We start from the raw sequence: 6359 nt of genomic DNA, 5'->3' as shown, positions 1-6359 counted from the left end.
AAAGCAAGGAAAGAAAATAAGATTTTTAAATTATAAAATGATCATAGCGACTCCTCTGAAGTTGGTTTTGATAAGAGCGTATTCTTTCATTCCTAACATCTGCTGTCCCACGGATCTCTCCAGACCAAGCAGCAACCACTGAAACCTGTTTTAGGTTTCCTCCTGAGCACCAATAATGAAGACTTGGCTGGTTAAAATTCCTCTTGGAGGTTCAATGAACCAGGAAAATGCAGCAATCTCTGAATATAAACACATTTGGCTGTAAGTGAGCCAGTGAATGCCACAAGCAGCTCCTGTCCTTACTGACAGACTGCATGTACCACACGTACATCCCTGTGAAAGAGCTGAGCAGGAGACTGACATCCTCCTAAAAGTTCAGCAGATGAAGAATCATAGAATCATAGAATCATTAAGGTTGGAAAAGACCTCTAAGATCATTGAGTCTAACCGTCAACCCAACACCACCATGCCCACTAAACCATGTCCCTAAGCGCCTCATCTACACGTCTTTTAAATACTTCCAGGGATGGTGACTCAATCCCTTCCCTGGGCAGCCTGTTCCAGTGCTTGACAACCCTTTCAGTGAAGAAATTTTTCCTCGTGTCCAATCTAAACCTCCCCTGGCGCAACTTGAGGCCGTTTCCTCTCGTCCTATCGCTTGTTACTTGGGAGAAGAGACCGACCCCCACCTCGCTACAACCTCCTTTCAGGTAGTTGTAGAGAGCGATGAGGTCTCCCCTCAGCCTCCTTTTCTCCAGACCAAACAACCCCAGTTCCCTCAGCCGCTCCTCAGAAGACTTGTTCTCCAGACCCCTCACCAGCTTCGTTGCCCTTCTCTGGACACGCTCCAGCACCTCAACGTCCTTCTTGTAGTGAGGGGCCCAAAACTGAACACAGTATTCGAGGTGCGGCCTCACCAGTGCCGAGTAGAGGGGGACGATCACTTCCCTACTCCTGCTGGCCACACTATTTCTGATACAGGCCAGGAAGAACCACCTGCACATATCTTTGTGGGACTGGAGAAGACAAAACTGCTTGACCAAACCCCAAAAGCAATAAGGGAGGAGGGGAGATATGGCTGCAATAAGAGAAGAAATCAGTATAATCTAATAGGTACATTAGTGGTATAATAGGTTAGAAATGAGGAGTAGCAGTCTCTGCACTCCCGCTGAAGGGGCTGGGAGCAAACACATAAAAGTTAATTCACAGTCTCTGTGAATGTGGTCACTGGTAACCAAACTCACCAAACTCAACAGGGGCAAGTTGGAGCCACTCTGCTCATTGCAGGTTTGCTGCACAGAGTATTACAGCGTACAGATAAAATAAACACTGCACTAAAGCAATATAATACTCGCAATTCAACAGAACAATCAGGAAAACATTGTGACGCGCCAGAAGGATTTAAATGCCTTTAACAGTATTTAGCTGGTTTGCTACGTTACACGTTGGAGTGCTGGAAAATGCTTTGCACAGGATACATATTTCAGTGGCCAAGAAAATTTCTAGGTGCAAAATACACAGCAAGGAGGGCTTTACATGAAAGGATTTCAAAGACCATTTGTTTCATTCTGCTTCCTGGGAAAGGCTTTTTACTGAGGGCATGGAAAAATGAACATGAGGTTAAATGGTTGTCTCTCCTGCTTCTCTTCCTGTGATACAACAACTGAGAAATGGAACGGGGACAGAAAAGAACAGCGTATGGCTACTGATCAGAAATTAAAAAGTTATTTTATCATCAGAACCCCATCCTGATACATCAAGGATGGGCATCTCACACTCTGCAGCACCACCCCCAAGCCACCTTTTCAGTGCAGATTTCCTTTTTTAATTTTCTTTTTTTGCACTGGGAAGAGACATTTCTTAGACCTGAAGGAAACAACAAAAGTATCTGTTGATTTAATTTCATTTAAAATCTTGATTTCAGAGAGATAAACCAATCCAAATATAAGAGAATATAGGTACAATAGAAGAAATAATACTCGTACATAACTTTACAAGGAAATTTGAGAAGAAAAAAATTTTTTTTCCATTAAATCCAATTCTGCACTAGTGATTGTCCTGTTTTCAGCTGGGATAGAGTTAATTTTCTCCCTAGTAGCTGGTACAGTGCTGTGTTTTGGATTTAGGGTGAGAACAATGTTGATAACACACCGATGGTTTAGTTGTTGCTGAGCAGTGCTTACACTAGTCAAGGACTTTTCAGCTTCCCATGCTCTACCGACTGAGAAGGCTGGAGGTGCACAAGAAGCTGGGAGGGGGCACAGCCAGGACAGCTGACCCAAACTGGCCAAAGGGACATTCCATACCATATGACGTCATGCTCAGTACATAAACTGGGGGAAAGCTGGCTCAGGGGGGCCGCTGCTCGGGGACTGGCTGGGCATCGGTCGGCGGGTGGTGAGCAATTGCATTGTGCATCACTGACTTTGTATATTCTTTTATTATTATTTATTATTACTACTGCTACTATTTTACTTTATTTTATTTCAATTATTAAACTGTTCTTATCTCAACCCACAAGTTTTCTCACTTTTACTCTTCCGATTCTCTCCCCCATCCCACCGGGGCCGGGGGGGGGGGTGAGCGAGCGGCTGTGTGGTGCTCAGTTGCCGGCTGACGTTAAACCAGAACAGTGATCTTTATAATTATAGAAAACTGATGGTTATACAGCTTTTTCCTGCTAGGAGTTTCTCCCTCTTTTTTTCCACATAAATATTATAGAAATACTGAGTAGCTTTTTGTTAACTTCTTATTAATGAAAATTATTTGAACTTTGATGGAATTGTTTTCAGTGTGTGGCAGCCACTGAACAGCTCTGTAACAGCCACAGCATTGCGTCCCTTTGCTAACCTCCATCCTAGGTAAGGTACAAAATAAATATACTCTTGAGATGGACTTCTGGAGGTCTCTAAACCAACTTCTTGCTTGAAATAGGACTATTGCCCTAATCACTGTAGTAGGTACTGAGGATCTTTTTGCCAGCTTTAAAGAGATACTGCCTATAGCTAACGTGACAGTAATAAGTCAGAGTAATAACAGAGTGCAGTAGGCAGGACAAAAGAAACCTGAAGTGCAACAAGACTGAAAAATTCTGCCCCTGGGATGGACTAACCCCACGCCAGAGAGTCCATGCAACTCCTTAATGCCCTCTACCTAAACTAGTCCATCGCATGTTGGGAAGTAAACAGATCAGGCCAAGGCTCGCTGCTCAGATAGTGTTTCCTTGTATCCTCCAGGGAAAAGAGGATTTCCCCTGCCCCACACAGATGAAAACATGGAACATTTGAATGGCTGGACTATATGGCTATGCACTAGCAGAGGACGCATACATACTTGACCATGACAAGGCTAAAGACCATAAGAACATTTTGATGGATACCTGGGAAGGAACAATGGGAGGCCATTTGCCCTCTTAACTTTTTTTTCCCCTAAAGCAACTAGATTTTTTATGGAAACCTCTTACGCAAGAACTAGTGCCAGCTATCCTGATCTGATGTATCAACCCAAAAATAAGATATAACAGTAGATTACTGCTTCTGCTCCACTGCAGTTAACCAGTGAGGCAAAAGTGAAAAAAGCAGTCCTTTAAAAATGCCTGAGATTGGAAGATTCCCCTGGGCTAGAGCCAGGGGTTGTTTTGGACTTGCTCAGGAGCACCTGCTGGGAACAGGATGATTCCCAGGAGCCACGGGAGACCCATAGCACACTTCTTCCCAAAGCCACATCTCTTCTACTGAGAGCAGTATGCAGAGGTGATCTAGAGAGTCAAGTCTATTTTGGAGGCAATAATGAAGAGAAGGGATGTGGAGACTGACAAACCATAAATACGAGAGTTGTATTTAAACAGAAAAACCTGAGATCATAATTCAAAATATTGTTTTTGCCTGAATACAGTTCCAACAAAAAGAAAAATGCCAGAGATTCATACCTAATGTTATGCTTAAAGGCTAAAGAAGTTCAGAGCTTTATATTTTCACTCATCATCACTATTTTTCTGTTCAAGTAACTTTCTTCCACCTCCTACTACACAACAGCACTGGGCCTGTGAATGCTAGACGTCTGGGCTGCTGCGGTTCATTTTGGTGAGTGAAAAGCTCTCTTATTTGCTATGTATGATACACAATCTTAATTCCCTTCTAAAATTAAAAAAAAATTAAAATCATTTGGGATATATGGCAAGAGCTATGGAACTTGTTACAAGTGAGCTGTGAGTATGAAACTCAAGTGTGTCTTTTAGTTGTGGTATAGCTGGGGATCAAGGTTGTCCCTGTGTGCACAGCCGGTGCAGCTAAGTCATCAAGTCCCTAGGTGATCCAGGGACTCCCCACTTGATCTGCACAGGTGAGATAATGAGCTGACTTGAAACTAGGCAATTGACTGAAGATCTTCACAAGAAAGTATTTGAGCAATTGGTGCAGGAGCTCTGCAGGTGGGAATTTCAGTGTGCCCTGAAGACAACCTGTGCTTAAATGAGCCATCGTCCTGGGTGGAGAATACAGCCTTTCCTTCCAGAGACTCCCCGAGGGGGTTCTTGCTGCAAAACTGAGCAAGTTGTACATAGATAAGATGCTTGTAAACAATCAACACACACTGTTCCTGCAGGTGCAGAAATGGTCACGTAGGACAGATCTTTAGTAAATATGTAAGATAGTTGGGAGATGCTTTGAATGTAATTAATAAATAATGAGAGATCATGCACGTGTGGTACTGGTGGGAGTACCGTGGGCCACCTCTACTGTAAGAATTCAGCAGGACAGCAGTTTAGGGTCTCACCCAACCCAGATGAAGACATCCTCCTGTTTGAATGATTTAATTCCCCGTTAGAGCATTACTATGTGCCAAGACCAATAGTTTTTGTTGGTTTTTTTTTTTTTTAAACCAAATGCTCTGTCCATGTCTGTAAAACAGATACAGTAATATAAGTCATACAACTTGTTCATTATGCTAATTTTTTTCTAGTATACAGGTGTATGTTTAAATCTGGAATACTAGTTACTGTTTCAACTAATATAGGACGAGGTTTAGAATACCTTAGGATGAGCTTTGTGGCCAGACTTAATATTTACTACCCTTTATTTAACACAAAACCAGTCTTTCTGGTTTTGAACCCTCCTTTGTCTGAATGGAAGTAGCTATCTATCTCTTGATTCCCCAGCAACAGCCTGAACAGAAAGGCTGGCTTGCTGCAACTTTTTTTTTTTTTTTTTTTAAAGCCAGGTAACACAAGAAATTTCTCAATTTTTGTCTTCCCCACTGTATTGCATATCTAGAAGTGAAATGCAGGGCATACTGAAAGCCATGGGCACAAAAACAGAGAGTGGAAATGTACCCGTTTTCAATTTGTACCATTCTCTGATACATCCATGACTTGCCTTGTAATTCAGTAGAAATGTACTATTTTTGTAAAAAGAGGGACTGTTAGTAATCAACTTCCTTCCCAAGCAATAGCACTACAACATGCAACAGATTAGTCGAAACTGATTGTATCAGTACAACAATCACATCAGGGTTATAAAAGCAGGGAAAAAGAGATTACTTGTGTGGACTGCTTGGGGATGTGAAACACTGTTTCTGGTATCAAGTCTTACACATTAACAAAAAACTTGAAAAAGCCATGGGCAAGTTTTAAGAATTTTGCATGGAATCCAGCTCAAGACTGAAGCTGTGCGCAGCAATCTTTTAAATCACAAAAGACATTTCATCACATCCTGGTGCAAACAATAAAAAGAACTAAACAACTGGATTTCAAATGTAAAGGTGATACAAAATAGCAAAATTCAGTTCAAAAATTAAGTATCTTTATTTTACAGTTTTAGAAAATTTTTACAGTTTTAAACTAAAACAGGCTAAAGGAAAGAAAATTCCAGTGTTTTTTTAAAAGCAAAACAGAAGAAAAAAACCCACTGCAATTTCAGCTGAGCAGTCATTTTCAAGTTTGTTTTCTTTCACCATATACGCCTGAAATAGCCTTAATTTATTAAGGCTTAATTACTCCATGGAAAATTCACTCTGCAGAAACCCTTGGGATATTTCTCATCTCTTGTCCTAAGATTCTGTTCCCCCCACTGTTAATTTTGAAATAGGGTTTCTCCCATGTAACATCACAGAAGGAAGGAGCAAATCTACATTTGGTCACTGGAAATGCTACGTATTACAATGTATTTACATATATAAAAATATATATTATGATATGCTGTGCAATTGGATACAAGGCTGTAATTCAGTCAGAGGGAGGGCTGATATCAAAACCATGAAGAGCTATATAGACATAGGGTGGAAAGAACCCACCCAGACTGAACTGAAAATCTGATGCACATATTACAGTAAGATCTACAGTTTTGGAAAAACAGAAATGTTTA

The sequence above is a fragment of the Aptenodytes patagonicus genome, chromosome 25 (genome assembly GCF_965638725.1).
Source record: "Aptenodytes patagonicus chromosome 25, bAptPat1.pri.cur, whole genome shotgun sequence".
Taxonomy (NCBI): domain Eukaryota; kingdom Metazoa; phylum Chordata; class Aves; order Sphenisciformes; family Spheniscidae; genus Aptenodytes; species Aptenodytes patagonicus.
The sequence above is the reverse complement of the archived record's forward strand: the minus strand, read 5'-3'. Positions refer to the sequence as shown.